At 41.0% G+C, this 20,878-nt stretch overlaps 1 protein-coding gene across 15 annotated transcripts in view; it reads right to left on the bottom strand.

Annotated features, from left to right (window-relative positions):
• Positions 1 to 17,303, bottom strand: part of LOC122058068 (beta-xylosidase/alpha-L-arabinofuranosidase 1-like) — a 123,214-nt gene extending 105,911 nt beyond the window's left edge. For 6 of the 15 annotated variants that reach the window (XM_042620502.1, XM_042620506.1, XM_042620507.1 and 3 more), the window contains exon 1: positions 12,503 to 17,303. The gene's annotated coding sequence lies outside the window, so the exon portion shown is untranslated. The remainder of the gene's footprint in view (positions 1 to 12,502) is intronic. The other 9 variants (XM_042620511.1, XM_042620512.1, XM_042620514.1 and 6 more) reach the window with 5 other exon arrangements.
• Positions 17,304 to 20,878: the final 3,575 nt, after the last annotated feature.

The following is a 20,878-nucleotide window of genomic DNA, read 5'->3' as shown; positions in this document are numbered from 1 at the left end:
AACTTGAGGAGGAAGTGTATGGACTGAAGCGATCCCCTCGTGCTTGGTTCTGACGTTTTCATAAGGCTATGGTTGCTACAGGTTACTCTCAAAGCAATGCCAAACACACTCTATTTATCAAAAGATCTGGTGGTAAGAATGTTATCCTAATAGTCTATGTAGATGATATTATTGTTACTGGTGATGATCTGGTAGAAATCTCTCGCCTCAAGAGAAACTTGAGTGAGGAATTCAAGATCAAAGATCTAGGACAACTTCGTTACTTCCTCAGCATTGAAGTTGCCAGGTCTTCTCGTGGGATCTACTTGTCTCAGTAGAAGTATGTGCTTGATCTTCTCTCTGAGGCATGCATGTTGGGGTGTAAGTTGGTAGACACTCCCATTGAAGCTAATGGTAACCTGAGTAGCAAAGAAGGTGATCCAGTAAATAAGGGGAGATATCTGAGATTAGTGGGGCGGTTGATCTATCTCTCATACATGCCCTTCCATAGCATTTGCCGTCAGCCTGGTTAGTCAGTACATGCATGATCCTTACTCGACTCACATGTAAGTTGTGTTGCGTATTCTCCAGTACTTGAAATCTCCCCCAGGACGGGGGCATCCTTTTTTCTCCTCATGATCACCTTAGGGTGGAGGCCTTCACAAATGCGGATTGGGCAGGTTCCCCTGATAACCGCAATTCCACTACTAGTTATTGCACCTTTGTTGGTGGTAACCTTGTTACATAGCGTAGCAATAACCAAACCGTGGTTGCCCATTCAAGTGTTGAAGAAGAGTTCCATACTATGGCACATGGCATTTGTGAGCTCCTATGGCTTCATAGTCTTCTCACTGATTTGGATGTTCCTGCTACCCTTCCTATGAAGCTCTTTTGTGACAGCAAATCTACCATTAGCATTGCTCACAACCATGTCCAGCATGATCAAACCAAGCATGTGGAGATCGACCGACACTTCATCAAAGAGAAGTTGGATATGGGCCTTATCATTGTGCCTTTTGTTCCCAGGAATGAACAACTGGCTGATGTTTTTACTAAAGGTCTTAGTAGTAAGACGTTTCATCATATTATCTGCAAGTTGGGCATATACGCAAGTTGGGCATATGTGATATCTATGCAAAAACTTAAGGGGGAGTGTTGTAATAATGTGTTTTATAGGTTTTAAAGAAAGTGTCAGTTACCAAACGGACCCTAAGGGGTTTAATGGTCTTTGTAATTCTCTAGAACCTTCTCTCCATTGTTATAAATAAAGAGGGTTGGTGTCATATTAGACACAAGCCATTACCCCATTCAACAGGAATTGAATCTACTGCAACAAGTTTGGGCATGGGGAGTAGAACTATTGTGAGGACAAAGGACTTCATAAAACCACTCTGCCTCTCATGAAAAAAAGAGTAAATGGGTCAATTATCTCTAATAACAAAGAGTCGCAACCTAGATTTTGAGTCTAGGACCCATCTCTAAAAAAAAAAATGACTTTATCCAAACTATTCTAACCATGAGTTAGGGTCCATGTCAAGTTGCAGTGTGAGGAAGGTGTTAGGAACCTCGGTCATTAGTAAGAACCAGACTTCCCCTTAGGCATTATAAATATAGTTAGCCCGACAGGATACTTACACACTAAAATACACATCACACTCAAAATACATGACATTTTTTTTATTTGGATGAATAAATAATTCATTGCCAAGAGGAAGAGAATATACAAGGGAAAAAAGGTGGGCAACAGGAACAAACCCAAAAGGACTAAGAGGCTAGGCCCCAAACAACCTAACCAAGGGAAACATCAATTGGGGGGGATGGTATCCGTAGGGAGGCCCCAGGAAACAACAATGAGCCTGTTCCTTGGGGTGTCACGGACTGGTCTGCAACGCAAAGATCTGAGTCTGGACATAACATCAAGATAGATGGCTTTCCAAATCCCTTCGAAGGAACGGGAGTTAGGGGTCCATCTACGAAGATTACGTTCCATCCAGAGGTGGTTGATGGTGGCGCAAAAGGCAAGCTTTCCAATGATGTCACAAATGGTGGAGCCACTGAAGATCATGTCAATCCAGATCCATTCCCGAGGGAGGGGGAGGATAGGTCAGGGGAAGGGCCAGTAAGAATGGAGGACTTTTTCTAAATGGAGGAAAAAGGACAGAAGAAAAGATGATCCACATCTTCCATGCCATTCCAACACAAACAATAGGAGGTAGGGACATGGATGTGTTGGTAATTGAGGAAAGCCTACATGGGGAGGCAATAGGAGAGAGCCCGCCAAGCAATGAAACTATAGCGAGGGATGTGCCCTTTAAACCAGATGATGTTCCTCCAAGGGATAAGAGGGTCTTTTGAGCGAATGAAGTTCCAAGCAAAGGCAGACGAGAATAAACCCGAGGAGGAGGCCTTCCAAGTTATTGAATCTTAGAACCCTTTGTGACCAGGGGATGGGAGGGAGGGTGGACCAGAGGTCAGCCAAAGAGGGAGGGAGATAAGGGAGGTTCCAGCCATTGTGGGAAAGGATGGAGGCCACCATAGCAAAGCGACAAGCGCCCAAGGAAGCAATGATTCTAGGGGAGACCAAGGGGAGAAGGATTCCAGCTAGGTGCTAAGGGTCAAGCCAGAGCAAAGTAGAGGAGCCGTTGCCAATGGTGCAAGAGATGGCAGAGAGCGCCAGGCGTCTGGACTTGAGGATACCACTCCAGCTCTAGGAAGCACCAGGGGAAGGAGAGACAGTCCAAATGGATTAATTTTTTAGAGGGACAGAGTAAATCCAAGAGACCCAGATGCTTCGCTGCTTGAAGGCTATCTTCCAAATGAGTTTGAGGATAGTAATAGAGTAGACGTCCTTGATTTTACGGAGACCCAGACCACCTTCGGCCTTAAGATGGCAAACTTTGGACCGAGAGTAGCTTGCCTTTCCAGAGGTGAAGCCTCTTCCTGATGGAGTCCACGATGGGAGAGCAATGGTGAGAGGAGACGTGAGGAAATGAGGGGGTGGCCAAGGTATTTCACAGGAAGGGATCCCAGAGAGAAGCCGGAGATGGCAAGGAGATAGGCTTGGTGCGCATCAGAGACACCCGAGAGGAAGAGGTTAGATTTGAGAAGGTTGATTTTCAGGCCAGAAAGGGACTCAAAGAGATGAAGGGAGGTCCTGATGTTGGTGATAGAGATGGGGTCAGCCTTAGAGAAGATCATGAGATCATCAGCAAAAGCCAGATGGGTTAGCGAAAGGGCTCTGCATTTGGGGATGGGGGAGTTTAGGTGTTGATCAGTAAAGGAGTGGATCGAGCGAGATCGGACTTTAAGGGTCAGACAAAAGAGAAAAGGAGAAAGGGAGAGGAGGAGAAATAGTCTACTGGACTACCATTAGTGAGGACAGAGAAGCGGGGGGTGGAGATACAGGAAAGAATCCAATGGACAAAGGACGGGGGGAAGGACATTTGGATATGGAAATCCCAGCGGATAGAATCAAATGCCTTATAAATGTCAATCTTCATGAGAGCAGAAGGAGAGTGGGATTTATGATTGAAGCCTCTGACAATCTCCTAGTAGAGGATGTTATCCGAGATACTTCGACCCACAATGAAGGCAAATTGATTTGGACTGACCAGGGAATCGATAACCTTTTGGATCCGATTGGCAAGAATCTTGCCAATAAATTTCTAAAGAAGGTTGTAGAGGGAAATGGCCCTAAAATCGGACATGCACTGGGCACCATCCTTCTTGGGAATGAGGCATAGAAAGGAATGGTTGATGCCTGAGATTTGGGAGGGATTGAGAAAGAAGCTGCGGATGGAAAAGATGAGATCATCACGGATGATATGCCAGTAGGTGGAAAAGAATCTCATACTGAACCCATCCTAACTAGGGGCTTTGTTGACTTTATGATGAAGGATAGCGGATAGGATTTCATCATCCGAGGGGATGGAAAGGAGAGATGGGATGTGGTGATCGGGAATGAATTTATTAAGGGAGTTGGGGGGAGGGGGATGAAGGGGTCAAGTGAGGGTTGAAGAGGTCATCGAAATACGAGACCGCTGCAGATTTGATATCTGAGGGGGAGAGAAGTTCTGTGCCAGAGCGGGAGATGAGCTTAGGATGGAGTTGGAATTGGTGAGGGCTTTGAGGGAGCGGTGGAAATAAGCTCAGTTGGAGTCACCAAGCTCAAGCCATTTGATCCTAAATTTTTTACGGAGGAAGGATTCTTCTTGGGCAAGGCGGGAGGAGAGATCAAGGGCAGCCAGCTTTTCTTCCTCAGCCAAAGAAGGGTTGAGAGGATCAAGCTGAAGCCTGGACTGAATGAGGTCAAGATTTGCTTGGCAGGTAGAAATCTGATCAGATATATTGCCAAAAGTGGCAATGTTCCAGGATTTGAGAGCCACTTTGACATTTTTGAGCTTTTTTGCCAAGCAAATCTGATCAGATATATTGCCAAAAGTGGCAATGTTCGAGGATTTGAGAGCCACTTTGACATTTTTGAGCTTTTTTGCAAAAGCAATGAGCAGAGTGGCAGAGACGGATGGGAATGGCCCAAGTGTCTCTAACCAAGGGAAATCCCTCGTGGTGGGACCACATATCAAAGTACTTGAAGGGTTTGGGACCAAAGGAGATCTTGTTATAAACAAATAGGGATATGGGAGAGTGATCAGAGATGCCCAGGAGGTCAAAGCTAGCTTGGGAAGCAGGGATAGATGTGAGCCAAGGCTAGCTTTGACCTCCTGGGCATCTCTGATCACTCTCCCATCTCCCTATTTGTTTATAACAAGATCTCCTTTGGGCCAAGGCTCGTTGACAAGGAGTCGGTCAAATTTACAAGCCACCCTATCATGTCCACTACGACGGTTATGTCAAGTGAACTTAGAGCCAGACCAATGGAGATCGTCCATCCCAATATCCTCAATGCACTCATTGACTATGTCAGAGGATGTGGTATTCATGGGGGCCCCACCAATTTTCTCATAGGTGATGTCAATAAGGATGGGGTTCCAAATGATCATAATGCGCCCATTGGGCGAATGGGAATAATTTGAGATAAAGGACCAAGAGGGAGCAATAGAAGCAGCAATACGAGGGGCACAAAATTTAAGGACACAAGTCTCCAAGAGACAGATAATGGAAGCTTTGGAGGATTTGATTCGGAAGCGGATCGATGTATGTTTGACAGATGAATTTAGCCCTCTGATGTTCTAAATAATCCACAGGATCATTGAGGGTGGAAGGGGGGCTGCCGAAGCTCAATTGAGCTAGAAGAAAGGCTAGATTTGGTCTTAGTCCGTCGGGGAGTATTCCTTAAGAGGAGATGGGAGGGTGGTGTTGATGGGTTTGGGGTTGGGAATTCTCTTGGATCTGGAAGTGTTAACAACCACCTTCTTCTTATGACCCACCATAGGGGGTCTGGGGGGATCCAATCTGGTTCTGGATCGTGGAGAGGATGCATCAACCACAAAACTATGATTCCCAGGGGGGAATTGGCATTGCAGCCACGAACCAAGTGTTGTGTGTCCTGAGGAACACCAAGAACAACAGTAGATGAGCAGTGAGGAGCACTCAAATCATCCAAAATAGTAGTGGTAATCAGAGGAGTAGAGGCAGCTTCTGTGCAGGAGGATGTTGACACCTTCCAACGCGTGATGGGGGTAGGCTGAATCTCCAAAGTGAGGTTCGTATAATGGATATCAATGATCTCGGGTAGCATAGCAAAGGAATGTACGCCGGGAGAGTCAGAGCTATCGCCTTCTAGGAGTTGAGATTGAAGAGGGGCAGCGGTAGACAAGGCATCAATGTTTATTGATAACATTGTGGCGGATTGGATACCGGGAGAGTCGGAGCTATCGCCTTCCAAGGCGAGGTTGCTGATGAGTAGTGGCCGAAATGGGTGGTTCAAATGGACCATTGGCAGAGATTGTGCAATTGCTGGGGATCGCGCAAACGCAAGAGGTCGTGCAGTCATTGGAGGTCGCAGTGATGATGTCTGATGTCGCGGCAGGAGCATCAGGGAAGCTGACGAGGCAGTCAGGAACATAAGTATAAAGCGGCGAGGTTCCACCCAAGGCAACGGAGCATACAGGTGAGGAGAGCGTCGTGATAGAGTGCAGAACCAAGGCGTAGAGGTGAGGGACATTCACGAGGGCTTTCTCATGAACCATAAGTGACAAAGTAGAAGCGGGTAAAGAAGGTGACAGGTCATGGTTTCGGGTAAAAAAGGTAGGCCCAGGAGATGGGTCAGGTGAGGTGGTGCAAGCTGGGGAGGGGTTTGGATCGGGCAAGAGCCGGTTGGATGTTGGCGGGTTGTAGAGGTTAGATGGATGCAAAGGATGGTCCAAAGGAAACTTAGAGAATTTAGATAGAAGCACAACCAGGAGGAACTAGTTAAAGGGAATGAATTGGTTAAGCGGTTGGACCGATAGTTCAGAGATAGAAGGATAAAGCGAGGGATTTGAGGGAGATGTCATATGAGGATTAAAAGTCTCAGTAGGGCAGGAAGAAGGGAGAGGAATTAACGGGGGGCAATCCAAAGGATGAGAGGACAGAAGGGAGAGGGCCAGGAATCGAGGTAGAGTTTGAGGTGCGAGTAGTATGGTCAGAAGAGCAGCAAGGGGTGGGAAGAATGGGTGCAAGGGCTTTAGTAGCATCGAGATCATCATTGTAGGACAAAAGAGAGAACCTATTGTTATCCGTTGAATTTTCCATCGGACCAGCGTTACAAGGCTGAAGAGGACCTTCGCCGGAGCTGATGATCAGGAAACACTAGCTTCGACCTCGCTTGCGCCTGGGTGTTTTCGTTTGAAAGTTCTGATAACCCATAGGGAGCAAGGAGGAAGAAGACATACCAACAATCGGATCATGGCTGGCTGTTCCCAAAGATGACTCGACTGTGATTCCCTCAGTATCTTCATCAGTAATAGTTTTTTAAATTATTTTTTCTTTTGATTTGCTGCAATGCACGGTAGAGTGTCCAAAGCAGTTGTATGTTGAGCACCTGGGGGGATCCAGTCATATTGTATTTCTTGTTCAAACGAGTGATCATCTCCTTCAAGACAATGACAGAGGAAGGTAAACTCTGCTCAGCCGAGACTTCGATGCAGATACAGGCAAAGGACAAGCGATCCATTGTTTTGGTTCTCTTATCGGAGTACAAAGGTTTGCCTATGATCGATTCAATGAGGCTGAGTCCCTTAACACACCAGAAGTGAAGTAGGACGTTGGGGAGATTGATCCAAAGGGGGGTAGAAGAAGGTTCCAAACGGTGAAAGGAAGTACGTTCATCCCACTACCAAAGGAAAATCGGTTTCTTCCCTACAGACCAGGGACCACCATCGATTGCAACCGACTTATTAACAGGGGAAGAAAAGTTGAAGAGGAGAGTACCATTGTGAAGCATGAAAGTAGAAAGAGGGCACGAAGGTTTCCATTGATTGTGGAGGGAGGTTTTCACGATGGCAAATGGCGGCCGACTACCAATAAAGGAACCCACAACACAATTCTTCCACTTTCAGGTTCCAAAAGCCCAAGGGGGCAGAGGCCGACATGGATGGAGTTAAGGGACGTAGGAGGATAATAAAAGAGAGAATGGCCAGAGATGGGCTGCTGGGCGGGAAGACGACATATTAATTCCACATACCCGTATTCAGCTAGTTCTACATAGTTTGGTGTACTGAATTTAAAAACAAAGGGGCTGAAAATCATAGGAAATAATATAGCAAAACCCTGACCTAGCATTTAACATGCTGGAAATTAAGAAACGACCCGTAAAACGGCATACACGCAATGCTTGAAATATTCAAAATCATGGGGGACATGAGGTTGGGATGATATAACCATAAAATCATCACATAAACATGCTAAACAGCAGAAAAGCTAATGAAAACATGTAAACTTCAATACATGAAATGAACAAGAAACCCCTAACATGAGATTGTCATTCAAACATGAAAAGTAGCAAAATATGAGGATGGAGTCATGTAAACATAAAGAAAATAATATACATAATTTTAAGGTAGGGAAAAATGAAATAAACCACTTAAATTCGTGTATAAGGAAAATTACCAAAATACCCTAACACCTATACTCTAGACTAGGAAGAAAAAGCATGAAAATGGATTTAGGGATGAACTCTAAACTCAAAACTAAAGATAAATTACGAAAATTTATCAAAATCATCTTCAAACTCTTTAAAAATCATGGATAGAAACTCAAGATGGTAATAAACACGGTTGAAAACATCGATTAAAATCGGTGAAAGTCTAGACAAAAAACAGACCCACAGGGATAGAAACACAGCGGAAAAAAACTGAAAAAACCATAAAAATTCCAGAAAAATCATGTTCAAAAGAAGAGACCTAGATCTACAACTTTTAAGAAGAAAGGTTTCCAAAACAACCAAAGGAAAAACATATAACCGGTGCACATTACCTATGCAGAAGATGTAACTCTTCAGAGAGCGAAAAAAAAGAATTAAGTGAAATCAAAAGTAAAAGGAATGACTCACAAAGCTTCGACATAGTAGAATGGTTGGTGGTTAGAGGGTCATAGGCTCAGGCTACATGGCTCCCAAGTAGAAATTGGAGTACCTACACAGTTCTAAGATTCCAACACGTACGAATACCAATACAATACATGCGGAATCCTCTAAAAAGGTGAGAGGGGTCATATATTTATAGCTTGGGGCTTCAGGTCGGCCAAGGAAAAGCTCAATTAGCTTCCATTCTTGTGGGATCTATTTTCTTCATAAAAGAGGGGTCTAAGTGTCTAATTTTTTGAAGAAAATATTCCTTCATAGCCAAGGAAGGGTTTCCTTCATTTCTTAGGGTTCTAGAGTCTTGTAGGATGTTCTTAAGGTCTTAGACTATCTCTAACCCTTAGGCACCAAGGAAGTGGTATAAACGAGGTCTCATGCAAAAATCCATAAAATCCCGTAAATATCGTTGAACCAGCATATAATGGCCCCGAGCAAAAATGCAGTTGACATTGGCCATTTGGTAAATGGCATCGGTCTATCTGCAAATGGTGACGGCATCAGTACAGTTCTTTTTCAGGCTGACTCCATGGGTCCTATCCAATTGGGCCCTTTACTCAAACTAGGACCGGTCAATGTTCTGTGGGGTGGTTTGGGATTTACTCTAAACGTGTCAAAACCAATAACCAAATTTGAAAACATTTTTAAACAAAACCATCCTGTACCAGTATGGATGCGCAAATTACTGCCAAGGGAAAATAGATGTCTATCGGGTATAACTAAACTAGCCCACCACATTCCAAAGTGGTGTCTAGAGAATGCCCTTCTTTGACTAAGACTACGCAAAAGTCGCAAGTCAAAGAAGTGATCCAAGGGGTGACAAACACTTTCAGCACCTTGCTTAAAGGTTTGATGTAAAATCACGATAAAATAAAAATGAAATCGGCACTCATCTGGCTAATTGAAACCGAAGGAATAACAAAGGGTGATAAATCCTGGGTATCTTTGACTAAGACTACACAAAAGTTACAAGTCAAAGAACTGATCCAAGGGGTGAGAAACACTTTCAGCACCTTGCTCAAAGGTTTTGATGTAAAATCACGATAAAATAAAAATGAAATCGGCACTCATCCGGCTAATCGAAACCGAAGGAATAACAAAGGGTGATAAATCTAGGGTAGCTTCAAAACCTTAAACCAAAGAATTTTAAAGAAAATAAGTTATCAGTATAAAAAATTCCAAAATTCGGGGGTAGTGTTGAGGCCTTAAACCAAAGGACTCGAGAAGAAAACTAGAAATTATGAAATTGGGTTCTTAATATTATAAAAAACCGGATTAGAGGAAAATCCAGGGTAGCCTTACGGCCTTGAACCAAAGATTTTCAGGAAACCACAGGTGATAAAAAAAACTTGCGGAAAATCTAGGGTAACCTTGTGTCCTTGAACCAAAGTATTGGATATAGAGGATTCTATCATTTTGATAGATATGGTTTTGATATGGAAACCATTATTGAAATGTGTTTCGGTATTCTAACATGTGTGTGAGACATGTAAAGAGCAGTGACCCAATCCTTTGAAGACAATCCTTGGAGAGTAGAGTAAAGCATGTTGAAGAAGATGAAGAATTGCTACAGACAGTAGTCAACCATGAAGAGCTAGAGTCGTCTGCTTACATGAAAGACAAATAAGAATTTCAAAGTCAACATTAATATGTGACAATAGTCTTTTGTAAAGATCAAAATTATTTGAGCTAAATTATAATATTATTCATAATTTTTCTGTCAAAGCTGATGAGATGCATCACGCGATGGACTTTTTCCAGAAATTAAGTATTATCCAGGTTGATCTTTTAAAAGTAATAATGATTAGAAAAAATTCACCTCTAACAATTAAGTCAGTATCGTTACTTGCCTTCTTTTTTGCTATGGATATCATTATTGTCCTTCCAATTCACCAAATAATAGTACCAGCAATCAAGAAAATTATTGTCTTCCACCTCTATTCATGTATTGTATTGCCTATTCCATATCTTAAACAAAAGAAATATCTCTCAAGTCTCAATGTCTCCATCTCACCCCAGCAGAAAATGGAATCTATCAAAACTTCATTCATTAAATGGGAAGCAAATGAGAAAAACTATTGTAGCAAACTTCAAACAAAACAAACTGATATTAGGAACATTTTGACCTCTAGCAATTGGATGGTTAATGGTAAATACACTATCCTAGAAAGCTATCTACTCAAAGAACTGAACCTTACATGGACAGCCTTGCGCACAAGCCAGTAATGAAGAAAATTTCAGTTGCATATCCTATTAATGTCCTTTTCCATAATAGTATATAATGTCCCTTGTTAGATAAACCTTGGGTATCATGCATCAATCAGGAAGGTATGTCATATACCTTGAAGATTTGAGTTAAGAATTTTGAATCAACCAGCATATTACAAACTTCTATTCTTCAATACTTGTATTCCCCTTTACAACATGAAAAAGAGTTCTGCTTTCTCTGCAATTAAAGCCTTGAAGAAAGAGATGGCATTCTAGGTGTTCGAAGACAATTTCAAATCTTATTCCTAAATTTGTATTATAATTGCTAGAATCTCATTGAATAGGTCTCTATTGCGAAGTTTTGTCTCTACCACCCTTAAAGGTGGTGTTTCTTAATGTCAATATCACATGTAGTTATATCTTCTAGACAAGAAATGAAAATATAGTTTTTTTGCTCCCCAGCAAATAATTTAACAAAAACATATTGAAAACATCCCTCCCCAAGTGTTGAGACTGGTCTATCTGGTTTTAGAATCATTCAAGAACCAAAATTGCAAAAAATTCTCCCACTTGGATGGAAGGACTAGAATTGACACCAGCTAGTTGACAATAAGATACCAACATGACCAACAATAACTCAATTTCTAGAGTATAATTTCCTTAGAATAATTCAAATATACTGCTTAAGGTTACACACCTTTACTTGTTTGTAGAGTTCTATAATTTATTTAAGAAGATAAAATTAACTATTTTAGTTTAGCTGAATTAAGCAAAACAAATCTTTGAACATCATGGGAGATTTGGTCATTGGGACCCAAAATTACAGTACCTATGAAAACATAGAAACAAACATGTTTTTCAATGTCAAAAAGCCTAACAGAATCTATTATTTCAATACATCACTAATGCATTACATTTCCAATAGGCAAAAGAAATAATATTAGATGCACTCTAGAAGGTGAGTTGGGTGGGGGAAAGAGAGGGGGAGGGGGAAGAATTAGACCTTTAAAAACTCTTATTCAGTCTTTAGTTATGATTATTGCAGAAAATAGCCACAAAGGAAAACTACAAAGAAGAGGAAGAGACTCCAATATGTAAGTAATTTTTCTGCTCAAAGGTATGAGTGTACAAAAAAAAATAATAAGGGTACCTACCATATCAAAAAATCAAATGCACTAAAACCTAAAGAGGTAAGGGAAAAACAAAAACAAGTAAGAAACACAAAAATAAAAAATAAAAAATAATAATAATAATAATAATAAATAAATAAAACAGCCCAACTTGGCAATAACGTGTTAACATAGAAAAAGGAAACATGCAAAACTGATGCTGTCTTCTACAAATTACTTCCTGAAAGGTGATTATGAAGTAAAATAAACTTTCGGTAGGCACAGTAAGTGAAACCCAAGATTTTGTAAAGTCTACTCAACCCTTTTGATTGTTCGAAGCCCAATAGACATGCTTCAAGTTTTCACCATTCTTTCAAGCATAGTAATTTTCAAATACACCCAAAGCTGAAAATTTTCCATGTAAGTTAAGACATATAGAAGAGTTCACAGATGCAATTCCAACAATTTATAATAAAATAAAATAAGGCAAACGATATTAGTTCATCGAGACTAAAAATTGAGCAGAACAAATATTATTAGTGGGAAAAAGCATCTAGGTCAAGCTTTGGCCTAGAATAATAATTGAAGAAAACGAAGGGAAAAGGAACAAAGGAAAAACAAAGAATCGAAACATTAAGTTCAAGTGAAATAGAGAGACCGTAATTCGAACTTGATTTTCAAGGCTTACCATGCAAAACGAAGCTGTGGAGTAGAAGTACCATCAGTAGTTGTTGTTGGAGTTGCAATAGCTGCAGTTTGAACCTGATTGTTGGATGGAAGATAATAAGAGTATTCGATAACAAACCTTTCTGTATTTTCTGCACCAACTGTGGACGTCACGTCAATTGCAACTTAGCTTCTTCAGCATCCTACAAGAAAAATAGAAAACCAAATTAGGCAATTATCTATCCATCAGAATAAAACAAAAAATTAACCCTTTCTTGTTTTTGAAGAGAAGAGCAATTGAGAATAAGAAAAAAAAGGAAGAACATACCAGCCCGTGACCAAATTAAGTCTAATGTCCATCACTAATAAGCAATAAGAAGTTACTAAGTGTAAATAACCAGGGATAATTATTCCCTCAGATCTCAAATCTGAACAAATTTCCTTCTTTTCTGAAATTAAGAAGTGAAGTAAGAAAGGGAGTTCAAGATAAGAAGGAATGGTGGGAAGAGGAGAGTTTCTACCTGTTTCATCCGAATCAGATTGGGATTGCATCTGTGTATTACCCTTTACAAAGAAAAAAGAAAGAAAACTATAAGAAATAAGAAAGAAAACTATGTCGGAGATCAGCCGCTCACCTGTCATCTGCGTATTGGGGTGGTGAATAGGTGATATTGACTGCTTTGAAGTATGCTATACCTTCTATCTCTGTCGTAGTGCTGATAGCATGTGATACCTCACAAGTCCAACTGTCCAATCCGTCTATGTTTCCGGCAAGACCAGGAATCCTTTTTTAGCCTTAAGTCTCAGTCTCGGCCGGTTTAATGTCCACAATACACTGTGTTTGCCTGGTCTTGTTCATTGTTCCTGTGTAGACTCGATCTTTAATTCACATAACTACCTATATCAATATGGTTTTCCTACTAAGAAATTAGACCTGGAACAAAAACATATAGAGCCATAGTCAGAGTAAATTGGTCCCCCATTTATCCATGAGCAGCGAGGTCATGGGTCCCATTGAGGACCTTCCAAAAAAATAACGTTTAAACTAAAAGTGTCTTTGTTGGACTATTGTTTTATAATAATATGTTTTACCAGAAGTATTTTATAGCATCCCCTGCCACTTTTATCCCCTTTACACATTATGCTGGAAAAGTTGTTCTCGTATTTGAATCCTTTGTACTTAACATTTTGTTGACTCAGTCACAATAGAGCCCTATTTATTATTTTGGAGGATGTGGATTAAGAAGCAGCAACTTTTCTGTCCTAGTGACAATAATCTCATTTCTTATCACTTTTCTCTTCTTTTTTTTTTTTTTTTTTGTCATTGTTGTTGTTTATTTTTTTTCCCTCTTCTAATAATATTTCCTTAGCAAATTCCATACAGCCTTTCTCATTTCTGGTATTCCCTCTCTTAAACAAATTGGCTACACAAGTTCCTAAAATAATCATATGAAATCGAAAGTCTACACAATAAGAAATTTTTTTCATATTTTAATATCCACCCATATTCCGATCCATGACCCTATGCCTATGCTATAGTTTCATCTAAGAGAACTACATAATTTAAAACTTCCCACACCTACACATCCAACAAAAAGTCTGCTACACCTGGAAAAAAGTCTGCTGAGAAAGTGAGGAAACAAAACCAAGAAAAAAATGATAAAAAAAATATAATTCAAAGGAAAATAGAGAACAATTAATGTAATCAAATTGCTTAAGCATAGATTGAGTTGGAACTAACAAATTGGGATATTATTAATTATCAATTAATGGTGCAGAAGTAAGGCCTGTGTTTGGAGGCAATCCAATATTAGAAGTTCACTAGGAATTGGAATTCCCCACCCGAAGAGCGTTCTACATTTAATATTCACAGCTGAAAGGTTCAAAAAAATTTAAGAGGCAAAGCAATCAGTAAAATATAGTTTCAGCTAGGACATTCACTAACCAATAATATAGAAATGTTCTTCCATAACCAAAAAGCTATATAAAGTATGCCATTTTAGGAAATGTTAGACCAATTATTCTACAAGTAAAAGAAGTATAAATTTTATTGAACAATTATTCTATAAGGGAAGCAGTTACAATAAATACATGTCACCTTATACTCTTATAGATAAAATCTTCCACTCATCACTCACCGATATTGCTAGGTAAATCCCAATTTAAAGGATTCGACGACTTGAACGTACAATCATATTTGTAGGGGCTATCTAGACGAAGGAAAAAAAAAATCAATATAAATATATTTTACCCTTTAACCCTCCTTTGGACACAGACATACATTTCAAAGCAAATATGTTGCATGTATCTAAAAGGAACCTCAACTTTTTAAATCCCAAATAAAGAAAGGAAAAACAAGTCTTAGCAGCAAAAGAAGAGTCCACAACTCAAAATCTACAGCAGTCCCTCCAGCATATTACCATCACATCCCCAACTCCTCTCCTCCTGACAAAAAATCCAAAACTAAAAAATAGAAAGAAAGCAACAAAATAAACCCAAACAAGGAAAGCATAAGAACAACATTGCTTGACCATGACTTAATAACATTACTATAGTCAAGAACTTCTACATCAAGCATATGTTTCGGGAAACTCATTTAAGGCTTCCATGTCCAAACAATGGAGGCTTCATGGCACCCTCTTTACCATCCTCCTACATAATGAGCTCTTCATCTTTACCTTCTCTAAAGAATCAGACAAACTCACTGCCCCAGAAGGTGGACCCTGGAAACTGGGTAAGAAAACCATTTTCTTTCGCCCATGGGATCAAATACACCTCTGTCTCCAAAATTGATCTCACCATCCCTATGTGAGCTGTTCTCCCCAACCTCCCCCTCCACTTTTGGTGCCCTAAGGTGCTGAGTATCATTGGGTCAAGTCATCAAAAACCCCTTATTTTGACACCAACGGACTGAACTAATGGATAGGCTCGCGTTTGCCCGTATCTACATTGAAGCCACCACTGAGCATATTCTTCCATCCTCTGTTAAGATTCTGGATGGAGAAGGTTTCTCCTTCAATCAACAAGTTGAATATGAATGACTGCCTCCCCAACGAACTATCTGCAAGACATTCGGCCACCATACGGCAAGTTGGATATCACCAAAAGCTCTCGCCTCTTTGGTTAACATCACCGCATAAGGAAAAAACTATGACGGCTTAATCAAAGCCTTAGTTGAAGCAGAAGCCAAGGATGATACTCTTCTAGCTGTTGTTAGTAATGATTCTTGGGGCCAAAAGAAATCTTGCCGATGTGGTCGCCAGAATTGAAGTCGTGTGGCAAACCCGAAGCCCTCTGAAGATTCCTCGCCTACTGCAAGGCCTGCTTCCATCGGACCATTAAGATTTAACCAATGTTCACAACAAATTTTCTAGTTTTTTTGGAATTGAAAGACTCTGATAACGAAGTTGTTCCCTCATCGCCTCAATCGATGAACTCCTTGCCCGTTGCTTTTTTTTTTCAATGAATAAATAAATTCATCACCAAGAGAGGAAAGAATATACAAGGAAAGAAGAGGAGGGGAAATCATAAAGCCGACTTAGCAAAGCCGACCAATAAGACCAAAACAAACAAAAAATCCTATAAGAGAGGCCCAAGAGCCTACTACACAAAAGGATCTAAGCATGATACATCCATTTGAGGGGAAGGAGAAGGGAAATAGGCATAACCCAGGAGACAACAATGAGCATGTTCCATGGGGTATCTTTAATGGGGGCAAAGCTTGGCAGAACCAAGCTTAGAGCTAACATTAAAGTAGATGGCTTTCCAAATTATGTCGAATGAACGGCATTCCACTCCATCCAAATATGGTTTATAGAGCACAGTGATGCAGATACGGCCGCCCTTACTTGGTTGGACCAGCATGACCGGCTTTGGAAGCTAAGAGCCAAAAAGAACTAGTCCAGCCCAGGGTTTTGGTCCAATAAGGGTTGGAAATAAAATTAGCAGTCACTTAGTATTTTATTTCATGCCTTTTATTTTCCAAAGTTGAATGTAGGAGTTAGGATTTATTTTCTTTGCATTAGTTTCCTTTTATGGTTATTTCCTAGTTTGGCCTAGATACTATGTTAGTAGAGTTTCTAATTTCATGTCTTTATTTTTTATATATTGACTGTATTCGATGGACATAGAGGATAAATTGAATGATGAATTAATTATTTGGATGAACTTTGTGGTTATGCTTGGTCATGTGAATTTCCTCCCCTCCCCTTTGTGTGATTCTTCCCTTCTTCCCTAAGGCCTTCCATCAATTTGGTATCAGAGCCGAAGGATCCCCATTCCTTCCCCTCCGTCTCTCTTCTTCCCTTCTCATTCTCTGTTTGGGTCCTACCATGACTGAGAATAGCAAAAAAAAAAAAAAAGTTCTCTGCTGCCCAAACTGAAAAGCTGAACTAGTAACTCAACCCTTTCTTTCAAGTCCCAGTCCCAAACCCTTGTCGGTTCCTTGTCACTGGGGTTCCAAGAAAAAAAATCCCAAAAGCCTACTGAAACTTTTTCACTCTTATCCCTCCCTTTTCTCCTCCCTTCGATTCCCAACCGGTAGACTCCCATCGCCTCCTCTTTCTCTTTCCGCCAACAAGCAAGTAAAAAAAAGAAGAAAAATCGAAGAGAAGCAGCAGTGGTAGCAACCAAAAGAAGAAGAAAGAATAAAAGAAGAGGACGAGATGAGAGGGCAGAACAGAACTAGAGAATAGAAAAATATGAATTGAGTTTTGAATGCTGAGAGCCTGAGGGCTGTGATTTTTCTTCCCCTCCCCCTTCTTTGTGCGATTGTTCCCTCTCCCCCTGCAACTCTGACCCATCTTAGGAAATTCTTCCCTACCCCTACCAGCCCTCCATCATTTGGAACCCTTCTCTGTCTTAGGGTTCTGTTGAGTGAAAAAAATAAACCCTCCCTACCCTGCCACCTCCTTTTTTCACTTCCTTTCCCTTCCGACAAAAGCCAAAAACAAAAAGAGAAAGTCCAGAGGGAAAGGTTGTGCCAGAGAAAAAAAAAGAAAAAAGAAAAAAGAAGAAAGAACAAAAGACAGAAGAAAGAACAGAAGACTAAAGAAAGAAGAAAATAAGAAGAAGCAGAAATAGAGAAGTCAAAGAGATTGAGAGGCGAGACTGATACCTGGTTCGAAGCTCTCGCGGCAGCTAACCCTCCATATCAGTGCCTCCTTCCGTCGTACCTCCTCTCGAAGTCCACCTTCCTGGAACTCCATCGCAGTCCACGGCTCCTCCAAAGTGCCGCTATTTTCCTCAAATTGATATCGTTGGAGACACAGTCGCTGCAATACCCACAATCTCTTATTCTTTCCTTTGGCTTTTTCTGATTTCTAGAATTGCCCTCGTGTTTTACTTCTATACCTGAGTTATCCTCTCAAAATTGTCTTCGAAGTCTACCCTTACACATATGTTGCAATTGTGTTTCTAAATATAACCCACAAATTACAGTATTGCCATTCACTTAATGATCTCCTTTAATTACCATTCTGCCATTCTCCTTTAAGCCTCCATTTATTTACTATTTTGCTATTACTCTTTGAGTGCTATTTTGTTAATCATCACCATGGTAGCCAATAGTGAAGTTGTTCAACAGCTGAACACTTATAAAGGAGAAATTGATACAAAAATTGATGCTCCCACTACCATTGTCACGTCTCTTAAGACAATGATGGAACCTATGCAAGTTTCTATGGGATCCATGCAAGTTTCTATTGATCGTTTGATGGCAGCAGATAAAGGAAGGAGTCCCAATCGATCACAGGATCCGTCACTACCACTACCACCACCACCACCACCACCACCACCACCACCACCACCGCCGCCACCACATCATACACCACCACCACCTTCCCTTCCACCATATGGTACTGGTAAATATAATAATGGAGCAGAACGAGCAGCAAAATTGGATGTTCTTAATTTTTATGGAGATAATAATCCAGAATTGTACCTTGACTGGATTCACAGCTTAGACATATTCTTCAGATGGTATGGGTTAACTGAGGCCCAAAAGATCCTATTTGCAGAGGCTAAATTAAAAGGCACGGCCCGAGTCTGGTGGGTCAAGCAACAGCAACAAAACCGACCCAAGGCATTGGTTTAGTCACTACTTCGGCTGAAATGCATGAAGTCATGAACCGGAGATTCTTGCCTTCTGATTACAAGCAATGTATGCATCTCATGTTTGCACAGTTGAAATAGGAGAATTTGACCGTTGAAGAGTATGTTGCTAGATTTTATTATTTGGCCACTCGTTCTGATTTTTAGTGGGATGAAGAAGTATTGGTGGCACAATTCCGCAATGGTTTGCACCCTCAACTTAGTGCTGTCCTTGCCTCTAGCCGACTGCCTACAATGGAAGATGTTGTGCAAGTAGCATATCAGGTTGAGGAAAGTCTGAAACACCTATGCAATTAGAGAAATTTTGCAAATACTTTTCCTTGAGGTACTAGTTCCATCCTGCAACAGCCTCTTACCCAAGAAAGGTCATCTAGCAAACCACAGGTTAGTGCTACATCTATGGCCTCTTCACAACCTAGTTGGCCGTATTCTCCACCTCGACATATTTCTAAAATGTTATCTTCACGGCCTACTCGTCCATACTCACCCCCTCGGCGTGGTTCAGATAAACCTTCTGATGCAACAAAATTTACAGTTCGGTGCTACTCATGCCATGGATTTGGACATATCAGTGCTCAATATCTCAACCGTTTGGTTGCTTTTATTGATAAGGATTCTCCTATACTACATATTCCCGAAGAGAAACTTGGTTCTAACATAGTTGATTTAAGAGAAGAGCGTGTGCCAGATGAAGTCAATGACACTCTCAGTAATGAAGACCAACATCCTTTTTATGTCATTCATCATGTGTTAACCACTCAGAAAGCCACTAACAATGAAGATTGGCACCACAGTAGTATTTTCCAAACTCGTGTGAAGTGTAATGACCAGTTGTTAACCTTGGTCATTGACAGAGGTAGTTGCACTAATGTTGTCTCTGAAGACGTTATTCGTAAGGTGGGATTGAAGACAGAGCCACATCCAAATCCCTACAAGGTTGCTTGGGTGAACAAAATTAATCTCAAAATCATAGATAAATGTTTGGTCACATATTCTATTAGTGGATTTAAGGATACAGTCCAATGTGACGTCCTCCCACTGAAGATGTGCCATATCCTTCTTGGTCGACCTTGGTTGTTTGACAAGAAAGTACAGCATTGGGGCTATGCCAAGACCTATGCTTTCAAGCATGCCAACAAGACTATGAAGTTTCATCCTGCCAAAGATCTCCCTGAAATTAAGCTCAAGAAGATGGTAGGATCATTCCTCATTCAGCGTATTCCTTTAGACGGTCTCCTCGGTCCTTTTCCTAACTCGACAAAGTCGAGTTCTTTTCATAGGAGGAGAGTTGATGCAGATACGGCTGTCCTTACTTGGTTGGACCAACATGACTGGCTTTAGAAGCCAAGAGCCAAGAAGAACTGGTCCAGCCCAGGGTTTTGGTCTAACAGGGGTTGGAAATAAAATTAGTAGTTACTTAGTATTTTATTTTTCATACATTTTATTTTCCATAGTTGAATGTAGGAGTTAGGATTTATTTCCTTTGCATTAGTTTTCTTTTATGGTTATTTTCTAGTTTAGGCTAGGTACTATGTTAGTGGAGTTTCTAGTTCCATGTCTTTATTTTCTATATATTAACTGTAGTTGATGGACATGGAGGATGAATTGAATGATGAATTAATTATTTGGATGAACTTTGTGGTTATGCTTGGTCGTGTGAATTTCTTCCTCTCCCCTTCGTGTGATTCTTCCCTTTTTCCCTAAGGCCCTCCATCACACAAAAGATCAGTTTCCCCAAAAATACCGTAAAAGCAAGAACCACCAAAAAAGTCATTTCGACCCAGATCCATTATCTACTCAAAGGATAGACCTGCTGGATGGCCAGCAAGAAGATAAAGCTCTTTCCAAATGGATGATGAGAAGGGGCAAGAGAAGAAGCGATGGTTAACATCTTCAGTTCCATTCTAGCAGGGGTAAAAAGAATGGGGCACTGGGATATGATGATAAATGAGGAAGAACTATATGGGGAGGCAGTACGAGGGGCTCTCCACACCCGTCACTTTTGTCGACCCTGCTGGCCTTCGTCGGATTTCCTCTTCAAGCTTTCCTGATAGCTCTAGCCTATCTGTTGTTCACGCTACCACTATTTTGGACTCATCTATCTCTTCTCCCCCTTTACTATCGTGGTGCCTCTTCAATGAGCCCCACCACCCATTCCAAAAATCTCAAACACAATCCTCTGCCTCATCACTCCCTAACCTCCGCTCCTCACTCAAACCAGACCACCTCTCTTGCTCAGTCACGCATCTCCACTATCCGGTCCAACCAATCTCCTGTCCCATACATC

The sequence above is a fragment of the Macadamia integrifolia genome, chromosome 12 (genome assembly GCF_013358625.1).
Source record: "Macadamia integrifolia cultivar HAES 741 chromosome 12, SCU_Mint_v3, whole genome shotgun sequence".
Lineage (NCBI taxonomy): Eukaryota > Viridiplantae > Streptophyta > Magnoliopsida > Proteales > Proteaceae > Macadamia > Macadamia integrifolia.
Note: the sequence above shows the minus strand (reverse complement) of the source record. Positions and strands in the feature narration are given on the sequence as shown.